Source organism: Kryptolebias marmoratus, linkage group LG12 (assembly GCF_001649575.2).
Source record: "Kryptolebias marmoratus isolate JLee-2015 linkage group LG12, ASM164957v2, whole genome shotgun sequence".
NCBI lineage: Eukaryota > Metazoa > Chordata > Actinopteri > Cyprinodontiformes > Rivulidae > Kryptolebias > Kryptolebias marmoratus.
In genome coordinates, this window is record NC_051441.1 from 8,933,479 (window position 1) to 8,958,538 (window position 25,060).

Genomic DNA, 25,060 nt, shown 5'->3' on the forward strand with positions numbered 1-25,060 from the left:
TCCTTTGTAGATGTACCTTCGAAGAACAATTGTTGAATGTTTCATTAAGATCCATCCTGTGGTTCATCAGATTTTTTAACTCGAGGATTGAGTATGCTTTGATCCAAACACAAAAAAAGAGGATGTCCTTGCTTTTTAATTTTCTTTTTCTGCATTTATATTTCTGAGTATTAATACAATACTGTTCAACATTTCAAACCCAAAAATGTTTTATATAAAACCCCGTTCAGAACATTATGTTGCTTTGTGAAAGGGAAAGGGCATCATAAAAAGTCATGAGCAAAAGCAGCTGTTATTTTGTGCTTCATTAGTACGAGCTGCCTCACAAGGCTCAGCTGATCTCCATGTCGACCCGCATTATCAAGTGAATCATGCAGCTTGACTTTTTTGTACAATCATAATTGATCTCTTTGCCTCACTGGTCGTGAGAAAGAAACAGCCCACAGGCCTGTCAAATAGCAGAAGCTCTCCCTCAAACAGACATCTTGATGACACAGTCCCTTGGCACAGTCTGGACATTTGTTCATCACTTTGAACAGAAAATGAAAGTGCAACAGATGATATTAGTCATTATAACAAGCCTGTCACTGCACCTCTCTGGTGCAGCTCTTACTATCAGCTCCACTCCATACTTCACAGGTGAGGATACAAATGTGAGTCAGTCTAGAGCTGACAGATCAGGGAAACACTGTTGTCTGAGCTGAAATGATAAAATGACAGAAGATAAAAACATCGTTTTAAATGTTTGGAAGAAGCAGACTCCCTACTCAGTATTTAAAATTACAGTCCATGAGTCATCTCATTAGGAACTCACAGATAAGTTGGACATCTTGGATTCCTTTTACAAAAGGAATATTTTAAAAAGTCTAAATCATGTACAGCAATTTTGTTAAATGAAGTTACTATCAATATTTAAGTTGTTTGACAGTGTTGCCTAAAGTATTTTGCAGAGTGAAGTTTGCAGAAAAGTACTGCAGTGACTCCTGAGCTGGTAGGAAGTAAGAACCTCTGAAAGCACAGTGTACCAGTTTATATTGGGATAATTAAACAGCCATGTATTTATTTATCTTTTTAAAATCCTCTCTTAGCTGTGCTTGTGCAGTAACCACAAGGTCTTTCACAGCTCCATGTGGCCAGAATGTCCTTGAGATGTCCAGGTAGATTAAAAAGCAGTCTTCGATGAAAGCAGTCTTTCATCATTTTTCTTTCAGTTTGAAGGTTTATTTGGGGACAATAACACCAACACACTTTCCATGGCCATCAATAAACTTACAAGTGTGTTGCTTGAGCCTAAATGCTAACTTTCAAAATGACACATAAAACGGGATAGTTATGATTTTTTAAAGTGAGGTTCTGAGAACAATTAATAATATCTTATCTGTTGTTGATAGCTCTTTGAATGACCTCAGGTTAGAGAGACCACATAGATAAGTTATAGTTAGTATGGAGTTAAGCATACTTAGCATGAAAAAGCAAACACATGTTACAAGAGAGACTGACAGGAAACATGCTTTTCCTCAAATATTAGACCACAAACTCAAAGAACAAGACTTCCATAAAAGTTTTAAAAAATGCATGTGATTCAAGTGACAAAACCCCTGAGCAATGATATATCATATCTAAAAATCATATTTTTTTAGAATAAATTTTAAATAGTGTTCTACAACAACAAAGTTTTCTGCTGAAATACAAAAGTACACACACAACTTAAACACCACACCACTGAATGAAGAAAACGTGCACAGACACTTCAAATAGATGTGAAGTATGGGTACAAAATTACTACAATTACCCACTAAGCCTCTCCTATTTTACAATCTTTTTTTCTTCTCTCGCCTCTTTTTTTTCTTTTTTCTGACACCAATAACTGCACCATTTTACCTGCCATTTCTGTCTCACTCCACACCTATTTAATAGAAGTGATGTAGAGATGCAGGAGGCTGTGAAATGTGGAGGTTTGGGAAAAAAAAATAAAAATGAGACTTTTGCCAATCCCAGTGACATGCAGGAATTGCCTGTTTCCCACCCCCTCCCTGAACCGCTGTAATTCATGCAGCTCTGCTACGCTTTCCTCGACAGGTTCTGTAAATCTCTCACCGATTTTACTGTTTAAACTCTTGCTCGTAGCTTATCTTGACCCATACTGGCCTGGCAGGCTGCAGAAGCCCATTGTAAACACCATGCAGAACACTGTGATGCTCAGCGTCAAAGCTGTGGAGCTTGGATAATGTGCATTAATGCATTTGTTGACATCAAACAAACATGGTGACAGCGTCATGTGTAGAGGTTAGTTTCTGGAAGTGAAGACGGTGTCAGCAGCAGTAATATGATTATCCTGACACTAAGTGAAGGGCACATAGTGATTATGAGGGTTAAGTACTGCATTCCATTAGTGCGCTGACACTTATCACCTCAATTCATTATATATAATTATCCCGATATCATCTGAAAAGACAAACACATTAAGAAACCAAACCTGTGCTGTTCTTTTGGTGCTTTGAACAGAACATGACTGAATCTCTGAAGCGGCCCCATTTTCACACAACAATTCCCTAACAGGTTGCTCAGCAGCAGGAGGAGATCAAGCCGAACAGTCCTCTGGTTTTTATCTGTGCGTGATCGATGCTTGAGTGAGATGTGCAAGTGTGAAGGGGCCTACTTGGGGAATAATGACACGAAATTGGCAGTAATTTATTCTCCCGCACTGGAAACACCCTTTTCGACTGAATGTCATCAGATGGTGAGTGTTTGGACGTGGTTTTCTGACAACCCGCTTGCGAGCACGTCAGTGTCTGGACGTGACCGTCTGCGTGCAGGGAACCTTGTGCGGAGTGTGCTGGCTGAGCTCAACCCAGGTGATGGCCGTGCGTGGGTCCCTGTCACCCACCTTCCATCATTCCCCTCCCCCGCCAAATCTCACAACTGTTTTACGTCATTCATTAATGGGTGCCCCAGGGCCAACAATAGCTCACCACAGCCTTTTTATTGCCGTCACTTTGCTCTCAGAGCCGTCAAGGTCAAATCTACTTCCCTGTCGTTCACCTGTCACATTCAGCCCGCTGACATTTGTGTTAGAGGGAACAGGAGGGAAGGTGTGCAAGTGTCTAAAAAAAAGAAGAAAAAAAAGGAGGAACAGAGTGAAACAGATGAAATGACAGAGAGGGAGGAGGAAGGAAAATAATAAAATGTCAGGAGAGCCACCATGTGAACAGATGTAGCCTGTTCTCTGTCCTTGATTAACTGTGATGAGTGTTGCTCCTGTGAGGATGCAATATGTAAGTAAAAATATAGGAACAGTCTGTTTCCTCAGGAGCTTTTTTAATCATATCATAACTATTTTTTTGATGAGAAGTAATTAGTTTTCAAAGACATTTGAGGACTTAATAAGAGTACATAAAACCACAAAATCAAAGAAAGTGACTCAAACTTTGATCAGTCATTTTAGATAAAAACACTGCAAACTGTGATTTACTGTAGTATAAGTAAGTTATGAGATGAAGCCTTCACAGCTCTGACAGCAAACCCAAGCAATGCTCTGTTGTTGATTCATGGTTTGTCCCACCTTGGATCACTGTCAAACTGTACAAACCAACACTGTTGTCAGAGTCCACATCTTCCTGTCTCCTGTCCTCCGTTTCCTCCCTCTCCTCGGTTACAAAAGTGATCTCAGGTGTATTTGTGTCAGACTCCGGCTGCAGCTAATCCACAAACACCTCACCTATAAATGCTAGTCTCAAACATCACCACTCTGCCAGGATGTATTACCAATCCAATCGGTGTGACGGCAGCTGGGTTTCAATGTATGAGCGGCTTTCCTGCAGTAGCTTACCTCCTTTTATTTGTCACCTCTCGGACTTGACTTGTACCCTGTTTAGTGAACTTTGCATTTGGCAAATGCCAGCTTCCTATCTGAACAGACATCAGATAAAGGATTTCTAAAGATAGCTAAAGTGTAGCAACAAAGTTTTAACCCTTAGTGATTCTTGCCTTTAACCTAGACCTACATATAATGCCAGTGTGGCTAAATTCTCATCAGAATATTACAATTCAGTACATCTAATTTATCCAATTACTCAAAATCAAAATAATGGGACAATTTAAAATGCATAAAAAGTTACTCACACCGACCACTTTATTTAGGTCCACCTGTTCAACTAATTGTTAACACAAGTGTCTAATTAGTCAGTCACATGGCAGCAGCTCAGTGCATTTAAACATCTAGATGTGGTGAAGACGAGGACTTGCTAAAGTTCAAACCATGCATCAAAATGGGAAAGAAAGGGGATTTAAGTGACTTTATGGCATGATTTTTGGGGCCAGATGGGCTAGTCTTAGTATTTCAAAAATTGCTGACCTACACGGATTTTGATGCACAACCATCTCTAGGGATCTCAATCCAACTGAGCACCTTTGGAATGTGGTGGAATAGGAGACACATAATGAATGTGTAGCTGACAAATCTGCAGCACTGTGTGATGTTAATAAGTCAATATGGACTGAAATCTCTGAGAAATGTTTCCAACACCTTTTTGAATCTTTGCCATGGAGAACTATGGCAGGTCTAAAGGCAAAAGGGGGTCCAACCCAGTTCTGGTAACGGGTACCCAATAAAGTGGCCAGTGAGTATATATATCATCACCTAGAATTTTAAGAATCTAGCAACTAAAATATATTATGTTCACATATATTTTAAACAACTGAGAAACATTAGCACAAATGGTAACCTTTTCTTGAACCATTTTCAAAGACAAAGACAAACCAAAACTGATAAAAGTGTGATAGAAACAATGTAAAAACATTGCAATCAGACCCACATAGAGCCACAATGCTATAACGAGCAACTGTAAGAGCGTCCATGTAATAATAAGGGGCAATCACCCACGACAAAGTAGAAGTGTTTGTATTTGAAATACACGGGCTCTGATTGCCATAAGTGTCTGACAACATTATGGAAATGATCTCTTCTGGACGTTTTTGCTTATGTTTTACTTCCTTTCTGTGTTGTGTGTTCCTCTATTTGCAAGAATAGTTTGTGAAGTCTGCAAAAGAAGTCTTGCTGATAGTAATCAGACCATTTCTTTTAATGATACACTTAGAGGAACTGCTAACATTGTTATCATTATTGTTTTATCTATTTTTGGGGGGACATGCCAGGGCTGATTTTCAACTGTTTAGATAAGCCTTTAAATTTGATGGCCATCCTTATTTCTTTGCCAGAGTATACAGAAGGGGAGCTCCTAGAATTTACAGAGAAGATGAGAAGACAGATCCACAGCCAGAAGAGAATTGACTTTTGCAAAATTACCTGCACTCAGTCTGAAGCAGGTCTCTCTGATCTTAAAAAAACGTTTTTTTTTCTCTCTCTCTCTCTTCAAGTAAAAACGTGCTCTGTGGTGGAGGATTTCTTTTCCTCCTTGACTGGCAGTAGTCACCCAAGTCCAAATATTTACTGGAAACACATTGGTCTGCAAGATACAGTGTGCAGACAGACAGGGGGCTCTTTTAAAAATCTATTTTGTAGCATAACTAGGCAAAACTTTAGTGTGCCTCATGAGAAGTCTGTGAAATGGGAAAATAACTTGCTATTTTGTTGCTATATTTTGGAAATACCACAAAGTTACTTTGTGTTCCAACTCTGTAGAATCAAATTTTCCCAATGCAGCTACCTGTGCTGTCACTCACATAAACGTGTCTTTTTGCAACACACCTCTCCCACCTGATTTCAGTACTTCCAATAATCCAAACTCCATCAGTCTAAAATATTCCAGGGAAACACAATTTTCCCCCCTGACACATTTATTTTTGTTCATTAAGGCGGTTGCATAAGTGTGCCGAACCATTCGTCTAATAAATGTTTTGGTCTTAAAACATCTTAGTACGAACAAATAAGTTTTGTTCCATGCTGTTACAAAGATTTGGAATACTAATATCGACTAACATGGTTATAGCTGTGGTTGTAATAAAATAATTGTTTCCTCATTTGTTCCATATGGTTCATTATTCTTACTTACCACAGTCCCTATCTTGTAGGTCCCATGACATGCAGGCCTGAGAGAGAGCCTCTCTGTGTAATTTCACAGTCATAACAAGAAAATGCTTCTATTCTGGTCACAAACATTCTGACTGAGGAAGAACAGAGAAAAACTCTGTTTGGAGTTACATTTAAGGATGTCATGCTATTTCAAAAGGGGATATTTTCTCTCTGTTCAGGCTGACTTCATCCCTCGTCTCATGAACGTCAGAGATGATGACTGGAGCGAAGCCTCGGGGGGCAGAGTATGATATCAACCAGTGCATTTGAAAGTTGGTCAAACTATTCTGAGAACAAATACTGCAGATGGCAAGAGCTTCGGACGCAACTTGAAACGGCAAACTTACTCTGTGTTCATGACAGGCTGACAGCCAATTACCAACATCTTTTCTTCCTCTTCTTCTTCACAGAATTCCTTTTGTTACATCCTTCATTCCAGTTCTGGACTTGAAAAGGAGACCATTTTTCCAGACAGTGATTTCTTCCAATATCTCATCTCCTGGTGTCTTGTGTGTTTTTTAACAGACAGACAGATTCTCCCATGGGGCTACAGTCTTGCAAGCCTTGCAACTCCTGCCTACAAAGTAACGAGGGATGCAGACGCGCCGGTTTCTGCAATTGTATGTGTGAAGATTGGAGATATTGCTTTGACCAGGGCTGTGACATCTGCTGCCAGATGTGTGTGGATGTGTGCTCTGGCTTGTGCTCTGGAGACTGCAGCTACACTTTCTGCACATTCTGTCTCAGTCTAGCACAGAACGGTCTCTTACTTTTTACCACTCGACAAAATGAAACATCAGAGGCCCCACGTAAGTCTACTGTAGCTGCTGTACAAAATACCTACTCTCTGCTCCAGCTAACTAAGTGGTTTTTCATTTGTTTTAGATGTTTTATGGATCTACAACAACTTTTGTTGAGCATCTGAAAAGAAAACATGACCAAATTAAAGATGTAGAATTCTTTCATGGAAAGCATACTGGCTGCTGCTTTTCATGACAGAGTTTTTAATCTAAGATCATCTTATGTTAAAAAGTAATGAAGTTATAGGGTGGCCATATTGAAATGAATGGACTCCTAAAGGTAATCACTTATAGATGTTGCCCAATGTTCACCTTTTGGAAAGTTTCATTTAATTTGTCTAATGGTTTATGAGATTGCTGACATGACAGGCAAACAAACGCGTGCGCACACACAAAAATTGGGCAAAAACATGGTTGCCCTTTTGCCTTCGGCTGAGGGTGATAATTAAATTCATCTTCACAGCATTTGTTTGGCTTGTTTGAGTCTTGGTGTAGACTGTGTTATGTTAATATGACAGGAAGGAAGAGGAAAGACTCAGAAATGAAGAGACTAATGGCTAATTAACTGAACTGAAACTAAGTGAAAGACTTTTCAATAGAGCTGTTTGATTCACGCTGACCTCAAAATCTTTTACCAAGTGCATTCGTACAGTATGCTTCCAAAAAGAATTTTGAGATAAAATTTTATAAAATGAAATAATAAAATAAAAATAATAAAAATAAAAAATAATAAAATTGGAAAGACCTCATTAAATTACCAAGATTTAACAAGAAACAATTAGATTCTAAAGTGGATAAAAAAGCAGTTTTACACAAACTGTAAGATATCCTTCATTTAGAGCTGAATGTATTTCAGTTAGAAAAACCTGAAATTTGACCCAGGATGAGCTATGGATGTTAAAGGAATATAACGTGATATGTTAAAAGAGCAATGCAGTCACCACATTCAGGTCTGTTTATTGTTTGTCCATAACGCCAAACCCAGTGAGATTTTGTGGAACTAAACAACTTCTTTTATCCTTTCTATGCTTGACTGGAACTAAATGCACATCACGCTCTGCCTTGAAAGACCAGTATTGTTCTTATATGCACATCACCAGCCTCTACATGCACTCAGGAGATTTCAGGCACTCTTTATAGTTAACAAAACTTGTCAATGAAAATGGAAGGAAAAAAAATGCTTGGCTTGAGAAAGCAAAGATTTCTTTTGCAGCAGAGGGGAAGAAAAAACAAAAGCACCCTGTTTGCTGGATTTACATCTGAAATGAAATTGTGTATTTATGGCCTTCAGACAGTGATGGACTATGTTTGCAGAGTATTCAAGTCTTTTATCTGAGTAAATGTACCAGTGTGTATACACAAAATGCACCTAAACGAATAAAGCAAATGTTATGTTTTGATCACACTTACATTAACTTAGCAGCAGTGGCTGAGCAGAAAGTTATACTTTCGGAGCTGCTGGCTGGAGAAATCGTTTAAAGCCCTGTAATTTATCAGTAAACCTGAGAGATCATAAGATGATAAATGGGAGACATGTGTTGTATAGGCACTGTATATTTATTGAATGAAAAAAATACAGAAATTGCAGAAGAAAAAACAAATTTTTATAGCAGGCTTTGATCTTGTAAATTATGACCTTGACTGTGCAACAACCAAACAATTAGAAAACACTCATTTAGTCATTAAACACATGTTGTTGTTTTTTTTTCTTTTTTTTAACTTATCATACTGCATTGCCCATTTAAATGTAACTAAATTTAGATAAATGTAGAGGGTTATAATTGCAACACTTCCCACTGAAGTGTAGTGGAAGTTTAAATAAGCACAAAATTGAACTTCTAGTACAAGTACCACAAAATTATGCTCAAGCACAATACTTAAGTTAATTAAAGGGATTAGTTAAATTTGAGTTGAGTCACCCCTCTTGCTCTTGTACATGGAGGATTGTAACAAATCGGGGAGAAAAAAAAAGCTAGCTGAATACTTTATGTGTTTGAGACAAGCCAGTTGTGAAATTGAGATACCAGTCAAGTAAATAGTGAACCTCTCACTTTAGAGCAATTCACAAAGTGGAAAGAAATGGTTTGAGACGGCAGGGGAACTGAGCAGATGAGCAGATCGGACAGACTGTGGACGGGAATCTGTTGTGAGTTGGGGAAAATCATGCTATATGATGTTTACTCAGTCTTAAACTGAGAACGGTCAAAATTTTGTTTTCAAAACTTTACTTACTTTACTTATTAGGAGAGACAATGCAATTATACAAAAAATAAAAATGAATCAATTTATTTGATTTAGGATAAAAAAATCCAAATCAAACAAAAATCTTTTTACTGTGGTCTAATCAAAGTCAATTCACAAATGTGAATGAATTAAGTGTAGCACAGCAGGTAAAAAAAAATCATTTTAGGGACAATGATTAAGCAGTTAGGAAAAAGAAATTTTAAACAAGTACTTCACAGAGTTTAAAGCATTTAGGTTAAGACATAACCTCAACTCACTTCAAAGAAAAGCTTAATTCTGAAATGATTTATATAACTATTAGTCAAGTTTAGACAAAGCATCACATTTAAACAGAATGTGTGAGCTCAGTCATAATAAATAGCTGTTCGTGTATTTGGATAAATATTGAAAAAGGTGGATTTTGCACTGTTAATGATAAGCTTTTGTAGCTCAGCGTACAGATAGATCCAGGTTTTTTGTGCATCTGTTCATGTTTTACCCAAAGTATTAAATGCGACATTTGTAAACATTCAAATTAAATATCTTTACTAAAGTCAGTCATGCCTGTACCATATTAATATTTTTTGAATAATCAATGTTCTCTGGCCTGCCATTCTCAGTATTCATACTGTTTATTCTTTGTGTTAACTATGGGGACTTACATGTTGCAACCAACAAAAGACAGCATGAATTCACAGCTAGTTTGACCAACATATGACCTGCACACGAGTAAATGGGCAGTGAAATGTTTACCTCTCCTGTCCCTCAACTTGACTGACAAGTGTGTATTGAAGAGAGGCTGACTGCTTTCCTCCACAGAGACTATGAAGACAAGTCACAGGTTGCAATTCTGATGAGGTCGGAGATGAGAACCCCAGAGACTTTGACAAAACAGGTGTAAAAATAGCTGTCTAACCAGTGGCAGGAAGCGCTCACACACATGTCAGTTTTAAAATCTCACATGCAAGGACAAATAATTCATAACCACTTCCTGTTGTGTTTACATGCTGTAAAATAAAATGAATCATCAAAGGTTAACTGCTAGAGATAATACAATGTTATTCTTCTGTCTTTCTTCTCAGATCAACAATTCTCACAATGAACTCAGGATGACTGTCATCATGGCTGAACAAATAAGCAAACCACTTTTTTTTTCTTTTTCCTGGTTCACACCCATGTGATGGCAAAGAGTGGACTTTTCGTCACCTTGTTTCCGGCTCAAACCGTTTTAAAACAAGGATATTATATTTTCTGTCTCTGGTTGTTTGAATTACAAAAATGTTTCTTCAACACTTTCAACAATAGAAAAATAATTCCCGATATATCTGTAGCATTCGATTTGTCCACATATCAAATTAAACCTTAAAAGACCTGAAGTTTGACCTAGACTCTACTTTGGAGCACTTTGAAGAAAACAAAACTATAATTTGGTTTCAGAAAGTATGTTTTTGTGAATCTGAGATGCCCGAGGCCATGAGGCACTGACTTCTTCCACTAAATTAAATCTTTTTTACTATCTTTCACAAAATTGGCTTGTTTATGATAATTATGGGGATTGGGTGAGTCATATGCCCCAAGCCTCGAAAGAAGCTTAAACTGAGAAAACTATAACACAACATGTTCGGCTGAATTTGCTGTACTAAATTATCTTCATTGGGCCTCAGCTTTCTGCTCCTCCTCATCCCACCGGACTCTGAAATGCATCTAGTTAAACACAAATAAGTGTTTCGTTAACACGCAGCAGATTTGTCACCTGACCTTCTCCAAGTGACTTCTTTTCTGAATATTTGTGCTTTGCATTTGCAATAACACAGAGTTAGAAGAAAAGAAAGAAAAAATGTAAACAAATATTTTTTTTAGAATTAAAGTCCTAGCATTCCTTAAAGGAATGTTTATTGCCTGCTTCTTTTCATGTCCAAGTTTTACACTTAAATCCTTTTATGCTGTAAAATAATTTAGTTATAGCTTTTTTGATTTAACCTTGATAATTTGTGATCTCACATGATCTGTTAGCACTTGGAGTATGCATCGTGAATTACTGTCAGCTACTACCTCACTAAATTTGAGCTCAGTATGATCAGTTTGATTAGCTGCAGCAGCCATCTTGAATTGGGTTGATTACAAAAGTTAACCAGTTCTAGGTGAACAGCCAGTAATTACTATCAGAGATTTTCATTAAAATCCATCCAGTGGTTCATAAGATATTTTTCTGACAGTCAAACAAGGTTGACTTCAACAGTTAATGCTAAGGTTTTAAGCAAAAATGCTACACAATATGTTGTGCACAAAGTATGTGTTGGTGAATATTCTCAGCTACTGCCACACCAAATTGTAGCTCAATATTTCTACAACTGGCTGACTGTTTTAGCTATTTTGTGTTTTCTAAGATCAGTTGGCCGGGACATCCACCATTTGTAGATGAACATTGATTATTTTCTGAAAGTTTCATTAAAACTTGTCTAGTGGTTTATAAGATACTCTGCTATCAAACAGTTGATTCTGATAGATTAGGACAAAGTTTTAAAAACAGATCCTGTGTAATCAGTTAGTGCTCAGAGTATAAATTTGGGATGGCTCTCAGCTACTACCACACCAAATCCTAGCTCAATATATGTGCAATTGGCTGAGTTATAGCCCGATGAGCTTAGCTGTAGTGGCCATCTTGAATCAGGTTGAGTTCACAAGCAGCTGTAGATGTCAACCCAGTGGTTACTTTCTGAAAGTTTCTTTAAAAGCTGATCGGGTGTTCATGAGATATTTTTGCTAATGGTACAGAGAAATGAACAGACGTACACACTTTTACCTTGCCTTTACCTTCAGCAGCAGGCGATCATTAGCACTCGCACCCAAAGCAAATTACAAGTGTCGGTTGTTAGGTCTAGTCTAAAAGCATTGAACCAGCAACCTTATAACTAGTGGATGTATTTGTACTGAACCACCGTGGTCCCACTGTTCACAGATAAACATTATTTGATCCCTGCAGAAAACCAATCTGCACATTGTTTTTGTTGCTTTGTTGGCAGCTGATTGATTTTTTTTGCACTGTGTGGACTTCTACCAGTAGATAAAATATATGTTCAGTCACAACTAGCAGAATTCAGGCGTGCGGTTTAGCAGCAAGAATAACAAGTCAGGGTGAGGCCCCAAATGACTGAGGATCTACCTCAAAAACATGTAGCAGGAAGAAAATTTGAGATCTTGTGGGGATTCTTTTGCCTGACTTTGCTGTCTTTCATCTTCCTGCCTCTTTCTTATCTTGCAGTGTTTGAGCAGATTTCTCTCACCTCTCTTTCCGTCTACGATCTCCTCTTATGAAATCCTTTGCCTTCATTGAATGCCTTCTGGTTAGGAGTAGAGGTACGCGTTGTGCCCTGCTGTCAGTCAACTAGATTACAGCTCCTCCAAAAATAAGCAGATGTCTCTGAACTTTGCTGGCCAGATATATTTGAAGATGTCTGTTTTTTTTTTCTTTTGCTGCTCTGGGATGTTAAAAAAAATCAACATAGAAGACAGAATCCAAAGACTAAATTTGATTTTTGTTTCAGCAAAGCTGCTATAAGTGATTCTGTGCACGTCTTTTTGCATGCAAATATCTTCTGATCTAATGAGCAGAGGAAAATCAGACAAATGCTATTCAAACCGTTTTCATTTTATTTGTTTTGCATCAAAAGGTTGATTCTCTCACCTGTCAACACTCTGACTAGGCTGACAGCTTAGACATGTCCTTGTGTGATGTATATTGGTTTCCCCAAAGACAAATGAAGTGAGGAGACAGACAAGGCTTGCAGCATCATCTCAAGTGGTACTGTAGCTTATGGCTTTATATCTGTCCAAACATTCTGCCCATTAAAAAACAAACAAACAAACAAACAAACAAACAAAAAACAGCATGAAGCCCCTGAAGGCTCTGCTTTCTTCTTTTCACTCATAAAATTGTTAAGGTGTTTAAAGTCTTCACTTGCAGCTTTGAGCATTTAGATATTTCTTTGAGCTCATCTTTTCCTTGTACAACTACCCATGAAGCAAATGGCTTTAAAAGTTAAATTAGCTGTGAAAGAGTGGAGGTGGGTTGAGCACATGTTCTCCATCGCCTCACTTTCCTGCTGTGACTCAGGTTTTGAGATTCTGGAGATGTACAGGTGAGATTTACTGAGAATGGGGTGGGGGTGGGGGGGAGCAGCAGCGTGAGTTATTTTTTAAATTTTTTTTTTCTTCCAAATTGGATTTTATTTTTGACCACTCCGAGACCTTCATCTTATCCTGCAACCCAGTCCTCCCACTCAATTTCCATCCCGCCGTGTGAAAATTGGAGTGATATAAAGATGTGAGCTGCTGATGGAGAAGACTGAGATGGTTAAAAAAAAAAAGGGGGGGCTCGGGAATGGCAAAAGATGCAGACGGTGAGATATTGGGGAAGTGTAAGATGGAGGGCGGACGTGGTGACAGCAGACTGATTTCAGCATTTCCAGAGAAGCAGATGTCTTGACCAGATCTACCTATGATAGCTTTTACTTACAATAAGAGACAAAACTCGCCATGCAAACACACTCCAGTGAATTATTTACTTTTAGAGGTTTCCCTTCAGCTTCAAAATATAAAATACAATACCTTACTTCAACAGTTTATTAGAGAGGTTTATTAGCTATTTAAGAGCAAGAAATCAAATCACTAAAATTACAATGAGGCTGAAAGTCATTATCTAATCTTTTCCACTTAAAATTCAAAACATGATACAAATGAAACAAAGCCAAACCCCCCACAAACCCATCCTCCTCTTCTCCTTTTCTTCCTTCCCTCAGGTGGACAGACCACAACGACGACAATGACATTGCTCATTTTGATTCATCACACACAGCGATTTAATAACAGTGCAGTCAAACAAAATCCCTGCACTTCAAATGCATCTCATGTGCTCTTCTAACAATAGAGTATTTAACTGATTGAGCAGTGTGCATACAAAAGAAGGGGGGGGGGGGGATCGTTAGCTAAAAGTAAAGACTGAGATCAATGAATAAAACAAGCTCTAATAGTATGGTGAAACGGTTTGGTCTGCATTCATAATATATGGGCTGAGAGCCCATTAGGCACTGTTAAAACAAAATCAGATTCTGGCCAACGTCCAGAACCATTAGCAGATAGGGTCAACCTGAAGACAACCTGGTAATTGACCGATTGATTTGGGAAAATTGTGGTCTCTTGGAGAAACAACAACTTTGTTAATTGCATTTTTTAAAAGTGAGTGAAGGGGGATTACAGGTGTGGAGCAGAAATGACAGGGCTAAGATTGGTCTGGCAATCAGCTGGTCTGATTACTGCCATTTTATCAGTGAACATGTCCTCCCAGCTCTTAACAGAACATCAATGAAGTGCAGACTTACACAGAGCACAGGCTGAAGTGTTGGATGAGGCTGTGGGTGAACAAATACAAACAGTATTGCTTTAAAAATAATGTATGAGATGAAAAATAAGGATGAATGAAAGGTCTGAGTGGCTCAGTTAGACATGAACTCAATTCCCTAAAATCTAAAAATTCTTTGGAGTTTTAGACACAGTGATTTACTATATTACTTACTAATCAAATAATGTTTTTATTAGTGTTTTTGTATGTCTTCTCTTGATGACCATGCAAACTACTCAAACACTACAAGCCAGTCACCATTAACACAGCACTTGTTATTCTTTAGTCTTATGAGCTATATAGTGTTTTTCTTCCCTCTAACACACACAGTGCAGAATGCAATCAATGCATAGCTGGACTTGGCATCTTGTTCAATGACACTTTAAAATAATAGGTCAGACTTTTTTCGAGTGAGATTCTGTGGAAAGGTTTGGACAATTACTATCTTACCTGTTGTAGATCGCTCTATTTCAGTTTGGAAAATAATGTTTATTTCCGACTGACCTGACAAGTCTAACGGTAGTTGGAGTGAGACCAAGACCAGAGTAGGTTGCTGCCATCTTAAAACAACTCCAGTATCAAAATGTTTCCAGCAATTCATATGAATGCTGTTTTGTAAACTTTTACATTGCAGTCAATATCATATTACATTGTTATTCTAGCAGATATTTTATGACATTTTTGCTAAAAGTGCCTCAAATTGATGTTTGGCTGGTAAATAACCATTGAATTTCATTTAAATAACTGCGTAATGTGAAACTGATGACAGTGTAAAGGTTTATGAAACAGTGTTCAAATGAATTGGTATAAAAATTTTGAGACTGAAGTGGATTTTCACAAATTCACTCCATACTTGGCCCTATTCAAACTACTTTTTAGCACATCAATCTGGTCAGAATTAAACTTTATTTTTCCAAATGGAGGTTGTTCATAGAGCTATCTATAATTTTTCCACAGATCTGAATTTGAACAGATCTGAACTAACACTTTAACATGGGAAGCTATGGATCAGCCCTTCTCGTTGGGAGACATCTACTGTCCCTTCTGACCTACAAATGCTCCAGGCACAGAGTATACTTTTATTTTTTTATTAAAAAATTGAAAAAATATCACAGTAAAGTCTTTTCTGGGTTGAAAATACATGTATTTTTTTTTCAACAGGCATTGGCAAGAGCTTGATTTTGCTAACAACCTATTTTGTGCTGAACTGATTGGCTGAACCAGACAAACAGATGGCTCATCACCTGCCAAGAATCTCTTTTTTTTCCACTTTCCACAGAGGCTTCTCAGATGCTTCTGTTTAACAAACCATTTGACAGATTAGGTTAATTTTGTCAGAGAAGTTGATACTTCTGTAATGGGACTTGTTTAGGCCATGTATATATACATATACTTGTTGTTGTTCATGTTTATTGGGCTGAGGGTTTCAGTGGTTTGCCTCGACTTGTCTAAAATGTATTTTCAGTCCAAATCCACAAACAGCCACAAACAATATATGGTCACAACATGTTTCAGTCATTTTACAAACTGATTTTAAGGCTTCTGGACTCATATGTCCTTGATCTCATTGTAACAAGCATGTTTGCATTATATAAAGGAGAGAGAACCCAGGTAGCAGCTAAAGAGTTACCTTGGGGAAATTTGGTCTGTCTGTGAGTAACATGGTCAGTACTCCATGCCACCTTTAAGGCTCTACCTTTCTGACCTTCTGTAGACAGAGTCTCAAACAAGGAGTTGTTGCATGGTTGATGAGGAGTGGGAGGGTGAGGTGTTGCATGTGGTAGCTTTGCCCTGCAGGTATGACTTTCGACAGTAGAAGAGACCTGCTGCTCAGTTACAGTGATGAACGACTTTGCCTACCCTCTGATAATTGCTCACTCAGGGGCAGAGAGAGGTCCATTAATCAAAATGAGCCGAGGTACTGCAGGACTCTTCCACCTACAGCATTTCTTAGCGTGGTTCAGCATTCCCCTGGGGAAGACCTGGAAGCAATGGCATTAAAGGCATCAGACTGGTCAGGGCACTGCCATTCTGCACTGTCATGACATTCTGCCTCCGCCTGGTGGTCTAACCTATTAAACAGAGCATTCATCGCGGGCAAGGCGGGCAGAGGAAGCATGTCTTCTTTAAGTTATTGACAAATGGAATAGCTTGTCAAACTAAACTTGAAGCAATCTTCTCCTTTGGGATTGCAAGATTGACTTTGTTGATGTGACAACAAAGATATGGGGGGAGCAGCCTTCGATATGGCTTGATAAATTGTGTGGAGGCAGTAAAAATAAAGGTCTCCGATTGATTTTTTTTTTCTATGTAATAAAATGTGTTTTGTGGATGGTGACAAAGTGTTTATATATCATAGAAGCAAAGAAACTTTGTCTGTTGATAAAGAATCGTTTTAGTCAAGGCAAGATTATCTTGTAGAAATTTGCTCCTTTAGTTAGATTGAAGGTAATTCACTTGTATTATAATGCAGCACTAAGTTACTTTACATATAAATAATTTACACAGACACACCATCAAGCTGTGATGTCTGCAGTCCTTTTCACACATCACTTCTAAAACTGGGACTAATACACCTTTGTCGCACATCAGTGTCATGTGTGAAAGTATTGAAGCAGAATGAGGGTTGAAGTTGCTCCACTTTCGAGACACTGCTGAGCCAACAACAGAGGAAGTCACAGTGCTGAACTGACATGGATGTGTAAATTGGGGCACTGAACACCCAGTGACACTCTTGTCCTTTATCTGACTCCACTCATGTTTGTGAATAACTAAAGATGAACTGCAGCAGCTTTATGGGAACTTTTTTTTACACCAACCAGGTGTAGATGATTGTTTACATCTCCCTGTATCCTGCTTTAATCTACACAAAAGTGAACCAAATTGTAACTTTAGTGGTACAATGGTTTTTTACTGTGGTGCTACTCTTAAAGGTACTTTTCTACTACCCTTAACAGGGGATGCTTAATGGTACCCTTGTAGTTTTAACTGTTTAGAAATCAATATTGGTTCCTTTTCAGTCAGACTATTAGTGTGCCTTTTTGTTGTTGTTACTCTAAAATCAATGGTATATGTCTAAATGTAGTTCTTCTGTAACCCTTTTTTTCTGACTGTGTAACGTGACTTGTGACTTTGTGTTTGTTTACATTTTTATATACAAAGATCAAGCAAGTTGCTCCAAATGTATCTATGTTTCAATATCATAATTCATGAACTCAGTTTAAAGTAGATGATTTGTCACTATGTCTCATCTGTGTATCAGCTTGTACTGGACAGTAAATCACTAAGAATATCTACACTGTATCAACATATGTAACAGTCTGCTCAAATTATTATCAGTTTCTCTAGAATTAAATTGTATTTTGAGTCTGTGCCTACGGTATTTGTTATACTTAAAAATGCCTTAAGGAGTATTTTTTTCAACCATTTTTTAATTATCAGTATGTCTGGGCTTGGCAGCATTTTGTTGATGCACTTTACAAAACCACTTTAAGGCTAGCTTTGAACTCAACCTTGGCTATTTATCTAAATAAAACCTTAATGCATCAGAAAATAACAAAATAAAAAAACGATTCTGGTTTATCCACAAACCATTGTGGAAATAATTGCTTTAATTACGTGAACTCAGCAGATGAATCACAAACAATAAAATCTCTTTTGAAGGCCAGAAGTATAATTATTGTCATTAAGAAGAGGATGATGAGAGTAAAGGGCTTTATTAAAGTGGTTTCAAACAGAGTCAGTTTAACCTCATGAATATGCTCAATTTGGTCAAGTCAGAAGAATTTATTATGTGATTATTTTTGAAAATATCTCATTCTTTGAGTGTTCAGGTTTGAAGAAGAAAACTAAGTAATGTACCAAACTCAGAAAAAAAAAAACAATTCAGTCTCATAATCTTTATCTCTTTCCTAGTTTTACTGCCTATTGTACAACATACCTTAGAGGTGCACTTCTAAGGTACAATTATGTGAAGTCTAAACCCATTTCCTTTTTGCTTTGCTACAAACAGTAAATCACCATTAGATGTTACTTCACTTTATAAAGAAATGAGCTATAATAAGCTAAGACTTGCTAGAAAATCTGAAATTTTATGGTCATGCTCGACGTGAAGATGGTTGTTTATTTGCCACTGAATTCACTATTCAGTGACAAACAAAATCTAACAAAGCTGAAAAAAACTAAATATACACACTTAACATAATTTTGAATTTTCTCAAATAAGTTTCCTTATAGACCAGGTGGAGCCTAGAAAAGTGACACTCTTCAATAACTTGTGACATAAGCAACAATTTGCTTACGTAATGGCCTTAAAGGAACATCTGTTGGTTTGTCCTTTGAGATTTTTGGTTGACATTGTCCGAAGGCTTTAACAGCAGTATCCTCCGAAGTAGTAGCCTTTGAATTGGGATTTTGCCAGCTTGACAGATTCTGACAACATGCCAATCTCTGTCGAGCTGCAAATAAAAGCCCTGGTATTATTTTACTGGTAAGGAAGACTTTGAGCTCATTTAGAAGCTTCTCTGCACAGCAACTGCTTCCACATCTGCTTCAGCCTGAATGGGAAACAACTTGACAGCTTTTTGGCCCCTCGAGAAACATCATGCTGGCAATTGTGAAAATAAATACCAACTTTAGATATTCTTGGAGTCACAGAGCACTGCACCTGACTTAAAATTATTATAACTTCAGTGCAGCAGTGCTATCTTGCACTGTGCAGATCTATTTTACTGTTTAACAACACATAGATGGGTTTGGAAGAGCTCAGCAGCAAAAGCATTCTATGTGAAAGCATCACATTATTACAAATAATATAACAAATAAGATTATTATTGTTACAATATTTATATCTTTAAATATATGTATAGTTAAAGTTTTAATGTAGAATATGGTAGTATGTACTTCTGAGGCTCATGTTGCAATAGAAGCAATATCTTGTGAGAAACATTATCATGATTGTTTAAAACAACAATAAAGATCAACAAGTATCTTGGCAAATGAAACAAAAATGTTTTTAAAAAGACAGAAAATGGACCTTGTCATAAGTAATCAAAGCACTCCACAAAGGATCAAGATAAACATCACTGATCCATACAGTGAATAAAATTACAGAGCCTGATGCATTGTCTCTGTTCAGATCCATGCACATTTTATGCTACATTTTTAGACCGAGTGAATGCAGTCAATGTGTATTTAAAAGTTTCCAATCCAAATAAGCACAGATAGTTCTGCGGGAGCAATGATTAACAAAACGATGATGTTTTAAAAATGTGACTCTCTGCCAAATCTGACCAACATTTTGGCTCATTTATTAATGTTAACCTGTTTTAGCATCTTTGAATATATTCAGTTCTGTGTTGTTTTCATTACATTGTGGGTAGTTGTTAAAATGAACTGCAGAGTAAAAGAAAAAAAAGGAGGGGGCGGGGCTATAATGTTGGAACTTGTGCTAAATTGACTGTTTTGATGAGTTTGTCATATTTATTTTGTCACGAATATTTTACTTGTCTATTACTCTGTCACTGTGTGTGTGTGTGTGTGTGTGTGNGGGGGGGGGGGGGGGGTAGCTAGGCGTGGCCAGCTGTCCCACTGCTGCAGTTGATTAGTCTGAACACCTGTGTCTCATTATCTACCGTTATCTACCCTGGGCTTCTCTCTGATTATTGCCAGTTTGTCAGGTTTTCTGTGTTGTGAGCAACAAATCATCCAAACTATGCTCAGGTTTGAGTCTTGTTTTCTTGGATAAAATTCCCATTAGATGTTTCCTTTCTGTTTCAGGATCCCTTTTCTACTCACCAGTCAGTCTTGCTCTGTGTCACGAAGAGGATTTGGAAGTCTCAAGTTTAGTTTCAGCTCTTTTCCATGTCTAGACATCCTTCTACCAACTCATGGATTACCTGTACGCTTGGTCAAGTTTTGATTCAACCCAGCACACTAAATCTGTTAAATTCTGTCTGTCTGCAAAACTGCATTGTAGTGTAGGACATCGATCAGCTTTTTATGCTTTAAAGGAACAATACTTTTTTTTTTTTTAGGATGTACTATTTAACAGTTAATTATGTGTTTTGAAATCCCCCAACCAGAACAGGAATTGTACATTTTTAATCCTGAGAAAGTGAAAAATTAGACATTAACATAGTGCTTATGAATATTCTTTAAGGCGGTTTTGCAGAAAACCTGTAGTTCTTCAGACAATTTATATTGTTATTCAGACAAGATCACTTTGGATTTACTTTTATTATACCGAGTTAAAACCTGTGCCAGAAAACAGCCAATAGAAAAGATAGTAAGGTTTTTCCCTCCTTTGTAATAAAAATGTTGGACAGAATCTAAATGCCTAGATTGCTTTAAGCAAAACATTATTTCCACGTCAGCCTGCTGGTGTTAATATGTTAGCTCATTAGCCAAGTAGAGCTAGCTTGTCAAGATAATTTCTGCTGATTACCTTCACGTCGTATTGTTTATTTAGATGATGTTGTTAAAATGAATATTTAATTCTGTTGAGAGCATATTTAGGCTGTGGGGTATTTTAGAGCGTAGCTAATGAACATTTGTCCTTTCAGTTACCTTTGTTGATCATAATGTGGAATGAAAGCAGCTCTAATGGTCTGTTGGGACCAAATGCAATGAGATTGTACTGAACAGTACGACCACAAGCAAAGTTGACAAAATGGATGCAGTTTTTTTTTTTTTTTTGGTCTGGCAAAGTGAGTAGACACAAACTTTCAGGAGAGCTAACAATTAGCATCGTGCTACATCGCAAAATAGAAATCATTGTTTAAGATTCACTTGCGGGTGTTATTTGAAGTTTTTGAAAAAGTTTAAAGTGTTGCTTTTTTCACCTTGGCAAATCAAATCTTTTTACAAATGAACAGCGAGACTGATGAGCCAGCAGCGGATTCTGTGGTGTGAGATGATTCTTTTTGCCCAAAGGAGGATCCCACAAACGCTCCGTGCTGAATTTTACCATTCATATCAGCATGAGCCACATTTAATTATCTCTCCAGGCTGAGTGTGGGTATACCGGACTGGTCCGAGACTCACCCTTCCATCCCCTGCTCCCCCCCCCTTCCCCACAGTGTGCAGAAGGCAATGTTTTTAGATGGGTCCACATGGGTCCACATCACACAGCTGGTCATTAAATGAAAATCAGTTCCTCCAATCCCATCCTCTCATACATCTACCCGTTCTAACCACAATCTGCAGGAACTCGCCTATTTCACTGCCCAGTTTATCTGCTGTGTGCGAAACTGCTGTCTTATTCTGTCCCTGTGCACCACACAGCTGTTCTAATGAGAGGCAGGAAAGGCATCCTTGGCATCAGGGATTCACATTATTGTCCCTGCATTATACTGACAATGATGGCTTATTTCTGCTTTAGTTCTGCTCATCTCAGTGGACCCGACATTAACAGAATGATCAAGACCAACAGAGGAAACAATCAACAATGAACACCAGGATATTTTTAGAGAAATATTTGGAGCTAATGTCAGACTGCTGTGAAGGGTTTAATAATAATAATGATAATAATAATTTTCCAGGTGTTTTCTTGGTCCATCTGTTTTACATACAGCTGTTAAGATGTAAGAAGCATGCTCTCCCTCACAGCTCAGCTCATCTGCCAGACAGTTGCAGGAATTAATTGCGGACTTGGGGCTCGTAGTGCCACGTAGCTTCTCAGTCACTGTGGAGACAGTTACTGTGGGGCTCACCAGCACAACCGCTTTTTTAGCTGCCTCCCCCACAGAACATCTCCCAGGAACTTCCATCAGGCATGTCCATCCAGCCTTTGAACCCATTACAGCTCAATTCATTCAGCTAACAAAGACAAATCAAATCATTACCTTACAACTGTCGTCTGTTTCTTGGACAAGAGGAGGAGTTTTAAGGGCGTAATTATCTATTTCTATTTAAAATTGAGACACAACAATAATTCTTTCAACGAAGCTTTGAGTCACTGGGTAGAAGTAGAGTGCAGACAGCTCTCTTTGACATGCCGTTCCCATGCGCTGCACATTGTGAAGTAATTTATCGATCGAACTTTTAGCTATATGCCAGCCATGCCGTGTTCCTCTCTGTCAGGCACCAGCGCCTTAACCTCATGTACAAGCTGTATTAGTCAGGAAGAGCGATGATGTGCTCAAGGTGATAACTAACTCTTCAGTGCATGAACATCTATCTTCCCTCCCTCATTCATGAGATCATGGCTCTTTGTGAAAACATGCCCTGTACTAACAATGCCTGCCAAAAACAAAGCCGTTACGTTGTTTAAAACTAATGAAGACCCAGCTGGCTGCATTGTCCTCAAGGTGTAATAAAGGACTCGGTAAAACCTCTGGTAGGCTTTGCCTTTCTTGTACAAATGAATAAACACTGATAAAGGTAAGAGAAACACTCGTTTTAACTGGGAGCCAACGTTGTTGGAAATGCTACATTACCTGCATTTGTTTAACTTCCATTTGTCAGGAAATGCATTTTTACAAAGCGAGAGCCACTTCTGACTTGTGTGCAGGAAACCTATGACCATGGAAAATTAATTGTGAGTTTGATGCGTGCTATAAAGAAAAAAGATGAAATAAATATCTACAGAAAGTAATAAAAGACACTGATAGAGATGAAGAGCAGAGGTATCTGTGTATCATCAAGCAAAGCACAATGGTTATCGTTGTCAGTGGCTGTGGATTTTTTTTCTGCAACTGTACGTGCACGCACCCACACACACATACACACACAAACACACGTAAACAAGATAAATTGATTACCACCCCTTGCTGATTGCAGTCCCCCTGTCTTCTAAATCTAAATTGCAACTCCACATACAAAAGCAGGACATGTAGCTGAAACACATTAAATCAGTCTTTTCCCACTTTCCAGCTCCTCCATGGGTGAATGAAAAACACAACCTTTTGAGAAGAAGTGAAAACCCCCAAACTGTATAATTTGCCATCTGGGTTGAAACTATCTGCATTCTATGACCGTGTATTTGTTATTATTATTATTATTTTAGCTTTGCAGAAAAATTTCAAAATGTATTTTATAGCATATGGATTGTGCTTATTGTCTTAGGCTAAAGTGGCATTCTTTTGTACATACTCTTAACTGTGGCTTCATGTATTCCCTTCACATCCTGCAAACAATTGGACGTTATTCTGCCAGGAGCCCTATCTGTCTAATTACCCACTGACTTTACACTCCATTGATTTGAATTCCAAGCTTTTCAAATTATACAATACACTGCACTTTAAACAAAGACAAAACTACTTAAAATTCAGAGATTAGACTCATTGAAGTATGTCAGCAGTTTTGAGAGTACATATCTGCTCAAGAATAATTTAGATCCACAGACATGAGCTCTCCATCGTTCATTCCATACCTGGCATTTGCCCCCATTTAAGTCGGCACTAAGTTTCTCACTGGATTCACCGCACCGAGTTGCCTTTTTTTTGTCACATGTACCACGACCTATTCCTCCACATGTCCTTATCCATCACTCAGGTGAGGTACTTAACATGGGAATGAATCAGAGACCTTGTCCTTAGCAGAGGCCATTATGTGTAATGGTTGTTAGCTGTTTGGAATGCATTCCCATGTTCCACTGAAATGTTCTAATTTATACCCTTGTCTGCTTTAGCAATCAGAAGTAAGTGTAACAATTCTTGGTTATTCAGTAGTGGATTTAGGAGAAGTGGCCAGCCCCATAGGAAAAAGGGGTTTTGCTAAAAAATGTGACTTGGAACAGCTGAAACAGAAAGATGAGGTTCGTTTCAGTCCTCTCCAGTTTGCCTTGGTTGATATTTGACCAGTTGCTCCTTGAAAGTGGACTCATCATCAACAAGAGCGTTGGCTCTGCCACAAATCTCGCTGAGCTTCATCCATTCGAGTGGCAATTTGCCTCTGTTTTTCTATTAGCGGTGCTTTAATCAGATTGACACACAAGCTGCGTGGAGACTGTGTTCTCAGAAACATATTTTAATCCAACAGATGTCAAAGTGTTTTACACGGAAAGTAAAAGGCATGAATCACAGATGTGGTAAAACTTTGTTAGAGGAAAAAACAAAAAAAGTGGCAGTGGTAGTTCACAAACAAGTGAGCGCTTGTAAGTGATGAATTTAAATGAATACGAGTTTACAAACCAGATACTGCAACCCACCTGAATTCTAGCATCAAGTAGAAACATCATCTACTGTATGTGTCAAATTATTATTATAAACACATTGACTTAAAAAATAAAGATAAAAAATTACAGTTTTGAGCAGATAATGTATTACAACAAAATCTTAAATTTCCCATTGGGTTGGCTGAGGCTCAGTGATTGCATTCAAAGTTGAAGATCAGGGATGTGTGCCAAAGCATCCTTGGGCAAAACACACTGCAAACTCCCTCTCCCTTAGACTCATCTGTGTGTGAGGTAAAAGTGTAGCGTGTGGGTGTCTGAATAAGAAACCCTAAAATACTTTGGAGATATTGGTAAAAAAGGTGACGTAAAGATGTGAATCATTGAGTCATGGAAATGATAGTAGATGAAACTGCATAAATTAAGCAAAGATAAAAAAATTATTAAAGATCATCTTAGTGAATATGTAAATATGAAATTAAGGGCCTAGCTTT

General features: G+C 37.9%; 1 long non-coding RNA gene across 1 annotated transcript; it reads left to right on the forward strand.

Moving 5' to 3' along the window:
- Positions 1–6,239: 6,239 nt before the first annotated feature.
- On the forward strand, positions 6,240–10,426 carry LOC119617500. The gene is made up of 2 exons (XR_005233815.1): positions 6,240–6,840; positions 10,137–10,426. It is a non-coding gene; the product is annotated as an uncharacterized LOC119617500 (long non-coding RNA).
- Positions 10,427–25,060: the final 14,634 nt, after the last annotated feature.